Consider the following 19,320-nt stretch of genomic DNA (forward strand, 5'->3'; position numbering starts at 1 on the left):
GGACGCAAGGAATGCAGACGACAAACCACTGCGTGACAATAGCGCCACAAGAGAAAACACCGCCAAACGACGAGGTCGAAGGAAAACAGTAACCGAATCAAGATGATGAACGCCAACGTGACCGCAATGTGATCTGGGGTACAAAACCTGACGTTATAATTACACACAATGAGCATTTGACTCAGACTGAACAGATCCACTTTCTAGCTAGCTGTTCAGCTGTTGTGGAAACACCATGTTCGGGATCTTGTTCAAAGACTGAGTGCTGCCATTTTTGCTATGAGAACTGAGATTTTCCCCCCAAATTGCCGAGAAATACCTTAAAGACGAAGTCAAGGACAAGACCACAACGACGTCCACTAAGGCATAATACGAAAAATTGGTTCAGTAGGGACAGCTGAACCGTCAACAAGACTCAAGTACATAGTTCCCAAGTTAATATTGTTCGACCCTCCATAAACCAAGTCATTTAAGACGTAGAGAGATTATCTATCCTACAAATCCGCCCATCCGAAAATAAAACAAAATCAAACAGCAACAGGCTCACTGACCCAAGTGGAAGCCCAAATCCTGGTGACTGAAGCAATAAATAAAATGTGCAGACTTTTACCATGCGCTACAGAAGTACAAATGACGAAAGGTGATCAGACTTCAGGCAACATCATACACAAAAAAAAAAAAAAATCGGTATTTCTCCACCGACACTCTGGGCCAATTTATGTGCCGACTACAGACAAGTGCCCGACTTGTGACGATTTTAAACAGATGTTTTTGCACATGATAGACGAAATATCTAGTTAGCTCCAATCAGAGCCCGATTGGAGACACCGCAGCGAGACTTCAGACCTGTCCAACGACACCTCGGAGAATTATCTTCGGCCAGCTGCTGCCGAATACTCTCTCTTTCCTTCCAATGAGAAACTTGTCTTGGAGTAGTCTTTACGCCCCTTCATCTTAATTAACTTCGATGTTTTGTAGGCGAACGCCTGATCGATTTCTGTGAGAGTTTTATACTAAGTTTGTGAAAAGTTTTCTGTTTAGCTAATATACTGTTATGTTGTAACAAACCTTCCTCTTGTTGATTTTGAACGCGTTGTTTCTCAGAAACCTCTCTACTTGAGACATAGCAAACAGCATAAAAGAAAGAAAGAATTTTTCGAAACGACCACTTCAAGGAACATAGTGACATTTTAAGAGATTAGAGCAGCAATTAATAAGTTATATACAAGGGTGTGTTGAACAGATGGACAAATTAAACAAAAAGACCGGGCTGTGCGGCTGGTCCCGGCGGAGGTTCGAGTCCTCCCTCGGGCATGTGTGTGTGTGTTCGTCCTTAGGATAATTTAGGTTAAGTAGTGTGTAAGCTTAGGGACTGATGACCTTCGCAATTAAGTCCCATAACATTTCACAAACATTTGAACATTTTTTTAAAAAGACCGGGGAAGAAGTTAAGATATCCGAAGAGAAAACGAGAAAGATCATCGAGGAACATATCAGTAATTTCGGAGATAAATTAGGCATGGAAACTCAAGAAGTGAAGGGCGCTACCGGTGAATTACGAAACGAAGTTGGTGTCGTTATAGAATGGAAAGATGGACTCATGGCTGGCGTATCTCAAGTCAAGAAACAGATAGAGGAATTCTCATTACGTAACTTTGTAGGTTTTGATAGTGGAGTGCCAGTAAACCTAAAAGAGCAAGAATAAATAAATGTTTCAATTTACAGAAGTGCAAGCGGACATCCACCCGCGCAATCATGAGGCGCTGGTGGAATTGTTTAAGGAGCAACAACGTAATAATGGGTCAGCGAACGGTATTCAGATTGACGAGACGTTAATGAGTGAAGATAATAGACAGAAGGAAAAGGAGGAATTGTATGGAACAGCACCCAGACTCCGTTGTATGCCGTATACACAGCAATCCCACACCATCACGTGTTGATGTACAATCAGTTATGATGGTAGGAATAAATTATCAGGACGTCGACGAAGATGAAAAAAACATGTTGTTTCTGTTCAGAAGTATGAACTGTTTGCGGACATATCAAACAGTTTGGATCCCAAAATCTGGGTCGAACATTTCCAGGACAGACTTCCAAGGTCATGGCCAGCCGATTATAATATCAATTTTATTTGTGCACATGTGCAAGAAGAGCAACCACAATAATGCAAGTGAGTACAGAGAAGTGCCCGACTTGTGACGATTTTAAACAGATGTTTTTGCACATGATAGACGAAATATCTAGTTAGCAATGACTGAACAAATGTTCAAATGTGTGTAAATTCCTAAGGGACCAAACTGCTAAGGTCGTCGGTCCCTAGACTTACACACTACTAAACTACCTTAAACTAACGTATGCTAAGAACATCACACACACCCATGCCCGAGGGAGGACTCGAACCTCCGGCGGGAGAGACCACACAGTCAGTGACAGGGCGCCTCTAACCGCGCGGCCACTCCGCGCTGCGCTGTGGGGAGTGCTGTGCTTGCATCTGCCCCTTCCGTTGCCTGGCGGGCGATTCGTCCCCTTTTCCGAGGGAGCACCGTTGTTGCCGGTAAGAAGTGCAGCAACATGACGCCCCACGTCATCCCGGTTCTAATTCCTTAGGTGGCGAGACAGAGCCTACGGCTGCGTTTCTCTCTGGTGTTTCTGGTATTCTTACGATGGCTTTGCACGCGATGTTTGTTCTTCCGCCGCAGCTGTTAACCTGAGCTGTCTTCGCTGCTTTGCTTCTCGATCTTCTGCTGCAAACTCTCGTAGTGGAGTAGCCGAGGGTTCACTGGTAACGTAACGCACTGCCCAAGCCTTCCTTGTAATAGTGTCGACACTGTTGTCCGATATCTGCTGTTCTTTCTCGCAGCGCAGTATCTCTATGACATCTAGACTTCCGTGCCGAATCAATTGCTGCCGATCAGTATCAGCAACATCGGCGTACACCAGACGTCCCCAGATAGACGTTCTCGCCTACCTTCTCCATCCTAGGCACAACTGGAAGATGACAGTAGGAGGGGTAGGGCCGTGGCCAGTCACGAAGTATGTTAGGCCATTTGAGGGATACTGGTGCCTCTTTTCCAGTTACAGTTGTGTATTTGGCAGAAAACCGTAGGTACACATCGCTGTTTAGGGACCATGCTGTCGTTTCTGTCATGGGTGGCGGTTCAAAAATGGTTCAAATGGCTCTGAGCACTATGGGATTTAACATCTGAGGTTATCACTCCCCTACAACTTAGAACTACTTAAACCTAACTAACCTAAGGACATCACACACATCCATGCCCGAGGCAGGATTCGAACCTGCGACCGTAGCGGTCGAGCGGTTCCAGACTAGCAAAAGGACATCACACACATCCATGCCCGAGGCAGGATTCGAACCTGCGACCGTAGCGGTCGAGCGGTTCCAGACTAGCCGGCCAGAGTGGCCGAGAGGTTCTAGGCGCTACAGTCTGGAACCGCGCTACCACTACGGTCGCAGGTTCGAATCCTGCCTCGGGCATGGATTTGTGTGATGTCCTTAGGTTAGTTAGGTTTAAGTAGTTCTAAGTTCTAGGGGACTGATCACCTCAGAAGTTGTCCCATAGTGCTCAGAGCCATTTGCACCATCTACTAAGACGACGTTACCGCTTCGATTTAAGAAAGTTACGGAAATAGTTATCGGCCAACTGAATCACCTGACGTACTCGTACATTGGCCAGTATGGATTGATGCTTTACGGAAAACAGCTGTCAAAAGCTTTTGTTTGTCTCCAAGACATCAATGGCATACTTGGTCCTCGAGTCCAACAAGATGTAAACCAATTAATGGAACTGAATCAGAATGTGTGCACAACAGTCACAAGATCAGGAGAGCACATAAAAGAAAGCTATCATCAGTTTCTACACAAAGTTTTTCGGCGATTCGTAAAAGTTCAACCGTTTCTGTACATTATTGACTCGTCGGATGGGCAAAGCAATCCCCCCTTACAAGTTGGGCATTTTGTCAATGAAATCAAAATACCGACGTACTCACTCCAAGTAATTCCGCCAAAGTGCATGCCGTTCTGTCAAAACCCGCGACGTGCACTTTTACCAACAGGTGAAGAATTGCATTCGCTGATTTGAATCACCGATTTACATTCACCGATTACGGAAGTATCCTATTCCCGTAGCACAACAAAGGAAAATCGCACGTCAGAAATGATGTAATTAAAGTACACGCCTTGATTCATAATCAGTTAGAGACTCAGGTTTTCGAGACAATGCTGCGATATGCGTCGTTTCCCGCTAATTTATTGTCAGATGGCGAGATATTTGGTAAAATTAAAGAGGTTGCTTTTCCAAACGATATTCATATCAAAAAATGTGACTGTGGCATACTGTACGAGTCTTCGTATGTTGCTCGTGGTTTGAGTGTTTTTATGATTGATGTTACTCTGTGGAATGCATTGGTTCTCTTGAAATATAAAACTACAAATAGTAGAATTTTTATATACTGCATTCACAATTACTAGCAACGGCCTTGCCGCAGTGGATACACCGGTTCCAGGGAGATCACCGAAGTTAAGCGTTGTCGGGCGTGGCCGGTATTTGGATGGGTCACCATCTAGGCCGCCATGTGCTGTTGCCATTTTTCGGGGTGCACTCAGCCTTGTGATGCCAATTGAGGAGCTACTCGACCGAATAGTAGCGGCTTCGGTCAAGAATACCATCATAACGGCCGGGAGAGCGGTGTGCTGACCATACGCTCCTTCTATCCGCGTCCTCCACTGTGGATGGCGCGTCGGCCGGATGGTCCCGATAGGCCACTTGTGACCTGTAGACGGAGTGGTTTTTTTTTTAAATTTACAATTACTAATAGTTATATGAGATGTTATAAAATTTGTGATAGTAAAATTTGTTTTATTAATATCTTAAATGCTTCATCTTTGTTCAATATTTCCACTTTACTTCACGATGTCATAAAAATATTAATGTCACATACTCCCGTGACAATAAAGGGAAGGAAGTATCAGAACATGAGGCGCATAAATTTGAATTCGATACTGCAGTGCCTGTGTTATTCCGAATTACGATGGAAAGTTCCTTCGGACATTCATGCATGCATGGCCGACCCAACAGGCACTGCGCCGACTACAGCCGTTGTGAAATACGAGGGGTGCCCAGAGAGTAATGGATCTCAGTTTTGTTCTCAGCCGAAAACACAGCTACGAATGCGGAACGTTACGTATGTATTATTTGAAGTTTCCTGAGCGAGCGCGAAAACTTTCCATCACTTCCGACAGATAACGTAGCTGCAGGACAGGTTGAAAATGGCGTCTGTAAGTGATGTACCGGGTGATAAAAAGTCAGTATAAATTTGAAAACTGAATAAATCACGGAATAATATAGATAGAGAGGTACAAATTGACACACATGCTTGGAATGACATGGGGTTTTATTAGAACCAAAAAAATACAAAAGTACAAAAATGCCCGTCAGATGGCGCTTCATCTGATCAGAATAGCAATAATTAGCATAACAAAGCAAGACAAAGCAAAGATGATGTTCTTTACAGGAAATGCTCAATATGTCCACCGTCATTCCTCAACAAAAGCTGTAGTCGAGGAATAATGTTGTGAACAGCACTGTGAAGCATGTCCGGAGTTTGGTGCGGCATTGGCGTCGGATGTTGTCTTTCAGCATCCCTAGAGATGTCGGTCGATCGCGATACACTTGCGACTTCAGGTTACCCCAAAGCCAATAATCGCACGGACTGAGGTCTGGGGACCTGGGACGCCAAGCATGACGAAAGTGGCGGCTGAGCACACGGTCATTACCAAACGACGCGCGCAAGAGATCTTTCACGCGTCTAGAAAAATGGGGTGGAGCGCCATCCTGCATAAACATCGGACGTTCCAGCAAGTGTTTTGTCAGCCAGGCTGGGGATGTTGCGATTCTGTAACATATCGACGTACCTCTCACCCGTCACGGTATCAGTTTTACTGTCCAGTACCATCTGTCGGACATTTTGTGAACTTTGTTTTTTTTTTTTGTTCTAATAAAACCCCATCTCATACCAAGCAAGTGTGTCAATTTTACCTCTCTATCTACATTATTTCGTGGTTTATTAAGTTTCCAAATTTGTACTGACTTTTTGATCACCCATTACTTTACAAGCAACGTGCCGTCATTGAATTTCTCACTGCAAAGAAAGAAACTGTGAAGAATATTCACAAACGCTTGTGCAAAGTCTTAGGAACATCTGGTGTCGACAGAAGTACAGTTAGCTGCTGGACGCGGGGGGTGACGTCATCAGAAGGCGGTTCGATGGAGCTCCACGATTTCCAGCGATCGGGGAGACCTTCCACAGCTGTTATACCTGTCACGCCTGACCTATCCCCCTCGGACTTCCACTTGTTTGGGCCATTAAAATATGCCATTCGTGGAAGACATTTTGAGGACGATGAGGAGGTGATTCACACAGTGAAGCACTGGCTCCGCCACCAGGACAAGGGTTGGTACCGACAGGGCATACACGCCCTTGTTTCGCCCTGGCGGAAGGCAATAGAACAGGATGGAGATTACAGGGAAGAATAGGGTGTGTAGATAAAACACCATTCTTTCGTGTTTGCAATTCTCATTATGTTCAATAAAGAAGAAAAAAATACCGTCATTATTTTCTGGGCAACCCTCGTACAACGAATATATTCGCAGTTGCGAATATGGACAACCATCAGCTGCATAATGGAATGACGACAGTGGAAACTTGTACCCAAACGGGACTTGAACCCCGATTTCCCGCTTGTCGCGAATGGTCGCCTTACCATTTGGCTACCCGAGCACTACTGACGGTAAGACCCAAACTTCTCTATGTCGTCAACCATGTGTCTACAACCTGTAGTTGCCGGCCGCGGTGGTCTAGCGGTTCTAGGCGCTCAGTCCGGAACCGCGCGACTGCTACGGTCGCAGGTTCGAATCCTGCCTCGGGCATGGATGTGTGTGATGTCCTTAGGTTAGTTAGGTTCAAGTAGTTCTAAGTTCTAGGGGACTGATGACCACAGATGTTAAGTTCCATAGTGCTCAGAGCCATTTGAACCAACCTGTAGTCGTACATCCATTATATCTGTTCCCGTACAAGGGAGACATTTTACCTGAAAGTCGCTTGCCCGGTGTCGGCGGATAAATAAACGATCCAAAGCTCCTTCACGCATGCATTAACATCCGACTAGAGCCGTTATGAAATACAACCAATTTATTTCCAGTTGCGAATATGGACAACCATCAGCTGCATAATGGAATAAAGGGAATTAAAATTTGCACCAGATTTGGACTCGAACTCTGACTTCCCGTTTATCGCAAGCAGTCACCTTACCAATAATATTATCTTGGAACTCTTCCATTTGGTCCGTGTTTGCATAGAAAAACAGTAATATCACAAATTGAGTCCGCCTTGATGCAAAACACCGTGTTATTTGAAACTTCCTTGCAGATTAAAACTGTGTGCCCGACCGAGACTCGAACTCGGGACTTTTGCCTTTCGCGGGCAAGTGCTCTACCAAATGAGCTACCGAAGCACGACTCACGCCCGGTACTCACAGCTTTACTTCTGCCAGTACCTCGTCTCCTACCTTCCAAACTTTACAGAAGCTCTCCTGCGAACCTAGCAGAACTAACACTCCTGAAAGAAAGGATATGGGGAGACATGGCTTAGCCACAGCCTGGGGGATGTTTCCAGAATGAGATTTTCACTCTGCAGCGGAGTGTGCGCTGATATGAAACTCCCTGGCAGATTAAAACTGTGTACCCGACCGAGACTCGAACTCGGGACTTTTGCCTTTCGCGGGCAAGTGCTCTACCAACTGAGCTACCGCAGCACGACTCACGCCCGGTACTCACAGCTGTACTTCTGCCAGTACCTCGTCTCCTACCTTCCAAGCTTTACAGAAGCTCTCCTGCGAACCTAGCAGAACTAGCACTCCTGAAAGAAAGGAGCTTCAGTAGCTCAGTTGGTAGAGCACTTGCCCGCGAAAGGCAAAGGTCCCGAGTTCGAGTCTCGGTCGGGCACACAGTTTTAATCTGCCTGGAAGTTTCATATCAGCGCACACTCCGCTGCAGAGTGAAAATCTCATTCTGGAAACATCCCCCAGGCTGTGGCTAAGCCATGTCTCCGCAATGTCCTTTCTTTCAGGAGTGCTAGGTTCGCAGGAGAGCTTCTGTAAAGTTTGGAAGGTAGGAGACGAGGTACTGGCAGAAGTAAAGCTGTGAGTACCGGGCATGAGTCGTGCTTCGGTAACTCAATTGGTAGAGCACTTGCCCGCGAAAGGCAAAGGTCCCGAGTTCGAGTCTCGGTCGGGCACACAGTTTTAATCTGCCAGGAAGTTTCATATCAGCGCACACTCCGCTGCAGAGTGAAAATCTCATTCTGGAACCGTGTTATTTGTTTATTTCTTTATTATCCCAAACTAGTTTCGGCGACAAATATCACCATCATCAGTGGGTTTTTTAAAATCTTATTTATTGTATGCTACAGCATTTTTAAGCTATTATTGGCGCTGTTTGTGACATATTTTCTGAGCTCTTTCCTTTCTGTTGCCATCTTTTTATTTAGCGAACATCATGTCATCTGCAACCATGTGAGCGGGTTCGTTGGATGGTGTGTGGCTGTTTTTCTGTGTAAAAAACAGGCACACACAATCCAACGAACCCGCTCACATGGTTGCAGATGCGATGATGTTCGCTAAGTAAAAAGATGGCAACAGAAAAAAAAGAGCTCAGAAAATATGTCATAAACAGCGCTAATAATAGCTTAAAACATGCTGTAGCATACAATAAAAAAGACTGAAAAAACCCCACTGATGATGGTGATATTTGTCGCCGAAACTAGTTTGGAATAATAAAGAAATAAACAAATAACACGGTGTTTTGCATCAATTTGTGACATTACTGTCACCTTACCATTTGGATATCCGAGCACGACTCGGGTCCATACCCAAACTTGTCGTCATTCCATTACGCTGCCCAGCCGGTGTGGCCGAGCGGTTCTAGGCGCTTCCGTCTGGAACCGCGCGACAGCTACGGTCGCAGGTTCGAATCCTGCATCCGGCATGGATGTGTGTGATGTCCTTAGGTTAGTTAGGTTTAAGTAGTTCTAAGTTCTAGCGGACTGATGACCTCAGCTGTTAAGTCCCATAGTGCTCAGAGCCATTTGAACCATTTTTGAACCACTGCGCTGCTGATGGATGTACACGTACAGGTTGTTGACGTAGGGTTGACGACATATGGAAGTTTGGGTTTGGCCGTGAGTCGTGTCCAGATAGCCAAATGGTAAAGCGATCGCCCGTGATAAGCAGGAACCGGACTTCGAGTCCCGGCCTGCCACAAATTTCCATCGTTGTCATTCCATTACACAGCTGATGGTTGCACGTATTTCCAGCTGCGAATTCGTTTGTTGTGTAAACTGGAATTCGTGCTCTTCGCCCTTGCGCTATCTACACATTTGGTTTACTGCCGCTCGAGCGGGCTGATCAAGTGGCGTCGATACTTTGACTCTCGTTCCCTCTGAAACTGTTGATTGTCGGCATGTAAGGCAAATATATGTCCCTTTGTTTACACCCTTCTTTCACACTGAGAAGTTTCGAATGTGTCAAATTACTACATATGAAGGGTTTCCCTTGTCGGACGCCGTTGACACAGAAGACTTTTGTGTTGATTGGCGAGTCCATGGAGTGCTGTGTGCACAACGACCATACACGTGAAATTAGAAGGAAGGTCAGCGTTGGCCATAATATTGATGGTTTATTGATAGCAAAATCGGTTTTCAATCACATATTGATCATCTTCAGTGCTGTGGTGTACAAATTAAACTCATAGGCACTGGTATCAAGTTATTATCATTAACCAAAGCTGAGAAACGATCACAATAACTCAGTGTGTCGCGCGATAATTTCGCAGATATTTTTATGATAATTTTATACGCCACATGATTTTAATCTTAAGAACTTATTGATAGTTCTGTGTTCGTCCAAGTTCGAATTCATTCGGGCCATTCTTCCTGGGCGTTCCATTTTTCACAAAACGTTATACAAACAGGATGAGTCATCTAAGCTTCTAATACCAAATATATCAAGGATCATTTAAAATATTGTAATTCAGATTTCACTCAGATGAATTACGTGAAACTCTTTGCTAAATGACGTATAGCTTCTTGTCATAGTGATATCGATTACAGAGCTATTAACGTCAGCTTCATCATTTTTTTTTTCAAACGTAACTATAATAATTTCTGCTTGTAGTTATCATAAACCTCAAAGAAACTAATTTAATGACGTTATATAATCCGCGGCCAACAACTGTTTTTAGAGACATCACGATATTTAGAATTTACCATTTCTCCGTTTTCAATATCGAAGTGATTGCTGTATTGTCCGAAAGGATTTGGAGAATGAAACAGCACTGATGCATCGTCAAAAATAACAACAGTTTGCAAACCTTATTCACACAAATTACATCACTCCACTGAATCCCTTTTGAAATCAAGCATTACATTACGTTCGTGCTGCATGGTATAGTTAATAATAAATATATCAATTGACTTTACTAGTAGAATGACCAATATAACATGACCTTTTAGGTTCCTCTTACACTGAACTTTTTTTTATCTTTCTATGGGTGATGGCAAGTTATTGAAAAATATGTGTTTATGAATAATGGATACCTTACAGGATCAAAGTGCGTGCCTTTAAGACCTTTTGAAGATTTTCCTTCTCGATGAATTGATTCCGTGAACTGGGATGTTGGATCTAAACAGAGATGCGTTAGTGATGCTAGGCTTAATTAAGGAATAAATTCTTAGTATTTCAAGATCTGTGAACAAATTCTGCAGGACATTACACCACAAATAATTCATATTCCACACTATTGAACCCAGAAAACTTTAGTTTGACTTGATGAGCCTCCTCAAAATATAACATCGTACGAAATTATGGAACGATAGTAAAGAAAGTTCGTCAGCTTTATCATTATTACCTCACGCATGTCTGATAACATATGCAATTGCAAACCAAGACCTGTTCAGGCGTTTCGGCAATGCCATTGTATGCTCCACACAACTGAATTTACTTCCAAGTTTCATTCTCAAAAATTTGATTCCCTCAGATGGTGTTACCTACATGTTAGTTATTTACTTGGTTTCATGTTTTAAGGCTCACTTGTTCGATTAATATTAATGGTGTGGAACAAGTCATTTTACATTCACATATCTTCATATGTCATACATACAGAGGTTCAATCTCTTCCATGTTTTCCGCTTCATGTAGTTTGTTATTTAAAATTTAATGGTAATGAATCGGCTAGAAACCATTTACTAATGTCTATAAAAATTTCACTAACAGCTCTTTCTAAAAGTGTATTCGACTTTCTATTTACTGTAATGTTGTTATCATCTGGAAGCAGAACATACGTAGCTTCTACACCTATAGCTATATGCTTACTCTGCAATTCACAATTAAGTGCCTTGCAGAGGGTTCATCAAACCACCTTCAAGCTATTTCCCTGCCGTTCCAGTCTCAAACAGCGAGCGGGAAAAATGAACACTTAAATATTTTCCTGCAAGCTCTGGTTTCTCTTGTTTTGTTATGATGGTCGTTTCTTCCTATCTAGGAGGGCGCCAACAAAATATTTTCATATTCTGAGGAGAAAGCTGTTGATTGAAATGTCATGAGCAGATCCTGCGGCAGCAAAAACACCTTTGTTTTGTGATTACCACCTCAATTCGTGTATCATATCCGTGGCACTCTCTTATCTATTCCTCGATAATACAAAACGAGCTGCCATTCTTTGAACTTTTTCGATGTCCTCCATCCTATCTGATGCAGACACTGCACCGCGCAGTAGTACTCCAGAGGAGGGAACACAGAGGTAGTGTAAGCAGTTTATTTAGTAGGCCTGTTGCATTTTCTAAGTGATCTGTCAATAAACTGCAGTCACTGGCTTGCTTTCCCAACGACATTATCTGTGTGATCGTTGCAGCAACTGCACTTATTCGTAACTGAAATCCTTAAGTATTTATTTGAATTTACAGCCTTTAAATTTGTGTGATTTATAATGTAACCAATATTTAGCGGATTCCTTTTAGGATTTATGTGAATGACTTCACAGTTTCATTATTTAGAGTCAGTGGTCACTTTTGCACCATACAGATATCTTGTATTAATCTTTTGCAATTGGTTTTGATCTTCTGATGACTTTACAAGACGATAAGTGACAGCATAATCTGCAAACAATCTAAGAGGACTACTCAGATTGTCTTCTGAATCGTTGATGTTGATCATGAACAGCAGAAGGCCTATAACATTTCCTTGGGGAACGTCAGATATCGCCTATGCTTTACTCGATGACTTTACTCCAGTTATTTCGAACTTCGACCCCTCTGACAGGAAATCACGAATCCAGTCGACGATACTCCATAGGCGCGCAGTTTGATTAGAAGTAGCTTGTGAGCAAGGGAGTCAGAAGCATTCTGTAAATCTAAAGATTTGGAGTCAATTTGATACCTCATGTCGATACCACTCATCACTTACTGAGAGTAAAGAGATAATTGTGTTTCACAAGACCGATATTTTCTGCTAATGTTACATTTGAATGGTTATTAATACACACAAGAAAAAGTAAGACTCCTGCGATGGAATCCTGTGGAACACCACATGTAATTAGGTCCCGTTCGGATGAAGAATGATAAATTATAAAAGATTCTTTCCTACTGGCAGCCTTTGTTTCGCGTGAGATAGTTATGAGATGAATCATCCCGCTGTATTTTCTGTGACGCTATAGTATTTTAACTTTCTTAAAAGGATGTTGTGAACTGTACAATCAAATACGTTTTACAGGTCACAGATTACACCAGTAGCTTGCAGTTTATTGTCTAGAGAAGTAAGTACACTCTCAGTATACGTGTCAATGGCCTGCCTTCTCATTATCAGAACCCTTTAAAAATCCAAGCTGTGACTTCTACTACATGCTATTTGAAGTCATATAGTTAAGAAGCCGCCTTTACATCAACTTTCCTAAAATTCTTGAGAATTCTGGCAGAAGTGAAATTTGCTGAAAGTTAGATGGTATTTCTTTATTCTTACACAATACCTTCACTTCATATTATTTCAGCTAATCAGAAAATGTTCCTCTGATAAATGATCTATTGCACACATAACTTATGATACTGTACCCAGAAGAACACATTTAATTTACTTTGTTAATGTTTTAACACAATCGCTTTGATTTCTTAAATTTAAAGATTTGATGATAGATGTTACGTCTTCTCTTGTAGTGATGGTCACATTCACATACTGCAGTTATTTATAAAGACTGATCTCAGGTATTTCAGGACTGCAGGACGACCCTGAGAGACCTATGTTATAGTAACTAATATGAGAGCTTGTTAAAGAGCTTTCCGACACTACACACATATGTTAGAATTGTATCATCTACTCATAACGCTATGTGCTCCTCTTTATCTCTAGTTGGTAGTATCCTCCTTCACTCTAATCTGTTGTCTATATTTTGAGTTGGGTGTGACTATTCTCTTCTGATAACGCATTTTCGTCTATGTCTGGAGCCCTTTCTTCAATAGCCTGGAGCATTTCTTGTAATGAGCTACAGTATCAACATGAGAGCAGTTCTACAATGTAGATTTGGTTTAGGGACAGCGCACGAATCTTTATTATCGTCAGTGAAGGGTAAAATTTAATTACTTATTGTTTCGCCCTAACAGCTCTAGTGTAATATTGATCAGATTGCTTGTTCTGTTAATCAACAATTAATATTGTTGCTTTCTCAAATCAGTTTGATGACCATTAATGAATATCCCCACAACATTCTGGCAGGCTTGATTGCTTTTGTTGAACGACGGACTCCGACTGACTATATTCTTCCTCCTTTTTGCATAGTGGACTGCCTACTAGTACATATTTTTATTTTTAATACAATCAAAATAGTGTTTCTGACGAAAGTTATTTCTTGTCCTTTAATATAAATCTTCGGTACCATGTCATTTGTATTTAGTGAACAACTTAAAAACGTATGTTGCTGTCATTGTACGATAACTGCTATATAGGTGACGTTAAGGAATCCACGCAAATAATAAAATCATTGTGCCTCGGATGCGGCATTCATGAGGCTACTTCTGTGCAGAAATTTATTTACTGCTGCACGGTTTTCAATCAATGTCTCCGTCAGATTTAAGTCGCAGGACAGGATGCTACCAGAAGATAAGTGCACGAGAACTATTTACTTCACTAAGTCTTTACTCCAGTATGAGATCTACAAAATATAAATCACATGTTAATGATACAGGTTGTCGCTTCGTGTTAACTCTAACGTAATAATCACGGGAAAATGGTAAAACTATATGAGAAGTGAGAAGATGTGAGAGTGTAACTGAGAGTTAGGAGGTCAGAAGATGCTTTTTTGCTATGAAGGCATCCGCCGGGCCATCTCGCTGGGAATAGGCTAACAGGAAGGTACAGGAGGTGGAGCGCATCTGCGGCACACACGTGCCGCTCTCTGACAAATCTCCTCGCTGCTCTGCTGTCCTGGTCCATTTGCGTCCTTATCAGCTTACGCAATGCTACGCATACCGGGAGTTTCAAACTGTTTTCTGAAAATGCTTCTCAATTTCGCTGCCCAGCAATATCTTAGCACATTTGTGCCATCATAAAGGGTCCTGATCTTTATTACATACCTTATTTATTATTTTGTTTGGTTTGTAGTGGAACATTCATTCGTTTTGGTTGGATAGCCTGTTACGCCGTTTTTTATACCATCCTCTTCATGCACATGTTGGTCGCGTGAGAACGGAAATACAAACCCATTACACGTGCTATTTAATAGTTATGTTGAAGTCCGTCGTTCATGCTTTTCATTGTTTGAACCTACACCGTACCCTAGTAACTTAACACCAGAGAGATTTTCATTAACTGAATAGTTTATTCGTGACACGTTCACTTGAACTCTGAAACAACTTCTCTGATGTAATGACGAAAAACTATATCAACCAGTTCTACATTTTATTTACTTACATATACTTGGTCATAATCGGTTTCAGGTGACTGTGTTCAACAGTTATTTCACTGAATAATTCCACGATTTCAGAGAAATCTCCCCCTAAGTCGATGAAATTTGAAACTAGCAACAGAACAACCATTTTATTTACAAATTTACGGTATTGAACGTGCAAATTACTCACTTTGAAAGATAACGGCGATCAAGCGCAGGCATTAGCTGAGCTGAAGAAAGTGTTTGAACAGAAACGTGTTTGCCTATAGACATTTTGTCGCTATACACACCTTTAGTACAATAGTTTGCATGAAGAGTTTTCATTTAAGTGCCAACAATGTTCTTGCGGTCAAAAATATTGCAGAAAAGTAGTAAGCAAGCCGATTCTCATGTTTATCTTGTGCAACCGAAGTCTTGGGCGATTATCAAATTTAAATATTTTTTGTATAATTAACACTTATAATATGCATGTATAACGGTATTAATCGTCCTTTAATTTCACGTTTTCCCTATCGACGAGACAGAATATACCTGTGTCATGGCCGCAGCTTAATCGATCTGCGATGCTAATATCCCTCTACCACTAAGCCAAGACTTATAATTGGTAATTTGCCACTGTACATAAAAAGAGGTGTTACAGTTAAATAATTTTTTGGTATATCGTCACCTTTCGCGTGAGGTTTATCATCCTTTCGCAAGAAATGTGACTGCGCCACTACTTTTCAACAAATTTCAGGACTATAGTGCATTCTGGTGGCTCCTTCTTGCACTCTCATCCATGTCGTATTTCACACCCCATCATCTCCCAGCCTCCATCTTAAGGTTACCCAGCATCTCCCTCAAGGCTCGCTCTTATTCTGTGATGACTTGTACATTCACTAGAGCGCTCGCGGCAGTTTATGTCACCATATGTTCTTAGAAGCGTAAAGGCAGAAGGTTACTCTACTGGCACTTTACTAAAAATGATTCAAATGGCTCTGAGCACTATAAGACGTAACATCTGAGGTCATCAGTCCCCTAGAACTTAGAACTACTTAAACCTAACTAACCTAAGGACATCACACAACACCCAGCCATCACGAGGCAGAGAAAATCCCTGACCCCGCCGGGAATCGAACCCGGGAACCCGGGCGTGGGAAGCGAGAACGCTACCGCACGACCACGAGATGCGAGAGCCCGTAAAGCCTGGTGTCAAGAACACAGTACATGGTCACTGGAACAGTGGTCCAAGGTTATGGTCACGGACAAGTCCAGGTATATAGTCTGAACAGTGATTCTCGCCGGGTTTTCATCTGGCGTGAACTAGGAACCAGATACCAACCCCTTAATGTCCTTTAAAGGACCTGTATGGAGGTCGTGGTTTGATGGTGTGGGGTGGGATTATGATTGGTGCACGTACACCCCTGCACGTCTTTGACAGAGGAACTGTAACAGGTCAGGTGTATCGGGAGGTCATTTTGCACCAGTATGACCGCCTTTTCAGGAGTGCAGTGGGTCCCACCTTCCTCCTGATGGATGATAACGTACGGCCCCGCCGAACTGCCATCGTGGAGGAGTACCTTCAAACAGAAGATACCAGACGAATGGATTGGCCTGCCTGTTCTCCAGACCTAAACCCCATCGAGCACATCTGGGATGCTCTCGGTCGACGTATCTCTGCAGGTATTCAAACCCCTACGACACTTCAGGAGCTCCGACAGGCACTGGTGCAAGAATAGGAGGCTATACCCCAGCAGCTGCTCGACCACCTGATCCACAGTATGCCAAACCGTTGTGCGGCCTGTGTACGAGTGCATGGTGATCATATCCCATCATGATGTCGGGTTACATGCGCAGTTTGTGGCGTTTTGTAGCGCATATGTTTCGGGACGGTTTTCTCAACTTATCACCAATACCGTGGACTTACAGATCTGTGTCGTGTGTGTTCCCTATGTGCCTACGCTATTAGCGCCAGTTTTGTGTAGTGCCACGTTGTGTGGCACCACATTCTGCAATTACCCTTAATTTATGAGCATGAGTGTAGTGTGATTGAGCTCTGTTAGCACCTAAGCCTCGTGATGACTGGGTGTTGTGTGATGTCCTTAGGTTAGTTAGGTTTAAGTAGTTCTAAGTTCTAGGGGACTGCTGACCATAGATGTCAAGTCCCATAGTGCTCAGAGTCATTTGAACCAACTATTAGCACCTAAAAGTTTTAAACGGCCTTATTGTGGGTCTCCGTTTGGCCGGTTGGACGAATCATGTAATATCCAGATTTGTGGCGCATTATGATGCGACGCATCTGATCACCACAGGAGAGTAACGCCGCACTGAGAACCAAGCACTTGGTAACCCATTCACATCTGCACCTGCCAGCCGAGAACAAGTAATAGACTCCCTGCAATATTCTATATTATTCCCCACTGTTGGTCAGAGGCTAGAGATATTCAGTCTAGGGGACTACCATCTCATGCCTATGCTGCCCTTAACAACACAACACAAACAGTCGCCTCTGAAGTGGTGCCGAGACGGGGAAGCATGGACTGTTGGTGCATGGCGTCACATTTTGTTCAGCGATAAATCGTAGTTCTGCACTACCCTGAATGACCATCATCGGCAAATACGGCAGCGATCTAGGTAGAGGTCCTATTTTTCCATTGTTTTGTAGAGTCACAATGATACTGCTTCTGGCATCATGGCGTGCGAAGCTATGCGAGGTGACTTCAGATAGCGTCTGGTAGTAATTGAGGGAACTCTGGTGACACGAAGGAATGTCTCGGACATCCTGCGTCTTCAGGTATCGCGGTGCCATTTTTCAATAGGACAATGCTCGTTTACACATGACATGTATCTCTATAAACTGTCTGCTTGATGTTGAGGTACGTGTGGGATCAGCAAGGACATCAACTCAGTGTTCCCACCTTTCGCCTTAGGTGGGTACGTAATGAACTTAGGAACATCGTTGAACTGGATAGTTTCGGTGCTCCAGGTGTTATGGTGTTTGGAAGTATAAGGCTGCAGAGGTGTACTGACCTCCAAATCTTCAGATACTATACACTCACCAGTCAACGTTATTCTGACATTGTACTCTTTCCCCACTTGCGTCTCTTCAGCGGTGCATTCGTCTCTAACTTCATTTTTATCGATGACAATGAGCGACCGCATCGAACTGCGCAGACAGAGGAACTCTTGGAACAGGATGCAATTCGGTGAATGGACTGGCCGGCCCATTCCCCCGATTAAATTCCAAACCAGCGTATCTGGGATTTTTGGGGAGACATATTGCAGCACGCCCACAGGAACCAAGGACCATCCAGTAGTTTTTAACGACGCGGGTAGGGGAATGGAACGTACTGTCACAAGAACTTCTCACCACCTTCGTGAGCAGCATGGGACCACGTTGAATAGCATGCCACTGCTGTCCGTGGTGATCACACACAATAATAAGGATCACCTCCCGCCTTTTTTATGTCCAGGGGACCATCATAAACCGTGGCGCCTTCAGTGAAATTATTGACTTTGAATAAAAGTGTCATTTCTGTTCGTATCATAGAGCATTTCTTTCTGTTACTTTCTGTATTATAACATACCAGTTCTTTCTATCTATGGCCCAAGTTCCATCATCCTAATTTACTTGGCTGTAGTACATAATTCGAAAGTTAATTTCATCCTTAAGCTTTGCACACCAGTGTATCATATGCAACAGCCTTATTCACGTTTCATGCCGAAGAGCTGGCCTAGTGGCATGGGTTGCTTCAGATAACGCCAAAGCCCTGGGTAAAGTTTCTAGATAGGGGTTCCTACCCTAAACTGTTACTCAAGACACCTTCTACAATGGCTCGCACTTTGTCGGTATCGTTTCGTTAATATTTGTGTTGTATATTGGTTACTTCTATGTATCCAGCTGAGCATGTAACCACAGACACCCACCATTCTGTCAGTGTCCAGTGCGGTCTACAAAGTCACTCAAGTATCTTGCCCAATACATCAGAATGCTATAGTGTCTCTGGTCTATTTTAAGTATTCTACAGTCGCAAAGTCTTTGACTTCTACCGAAATGGTCAGAGTAACAGAACTTTGACGAATATCTGGATGATCTTAGGGTAACTCTGCCGACCGCTGTGGCCAAGCGGTACTAGGCGCTTCAGTCCGGAACCGCGCGACGGATACGGTCGCAGGTTCGAATCCTGCCTCGGGCATGGATGTGTGTGATGTCATTAGGTTAGTTAGATTTAAGTAGTTCTAAGTTCTAGGGGACTGATGACCTCAGATGCTAAGTCCCATAGAGCACAGAGCCATTTGAACCATTTTTTTAGGGTAACTCTACCAGCATTTAAAGACA

Source organism: Schistocerca serialis, chromosome 3 (genome assembly GCF_023864345.2).
Source record: "Schistocerca serialis cubense isolate TAMUIC-IGC-003099 chromosome 3, iqSchSeri2.2, whole genome shotgun sequence".
NCBI classification, from domain to species: domain Eukaryota; kingdom Metazoa; phylum Arthropoda; class Insecta; order Orthoptera; family Acrididae; genus Schistocerca; species Schistocerca serialis.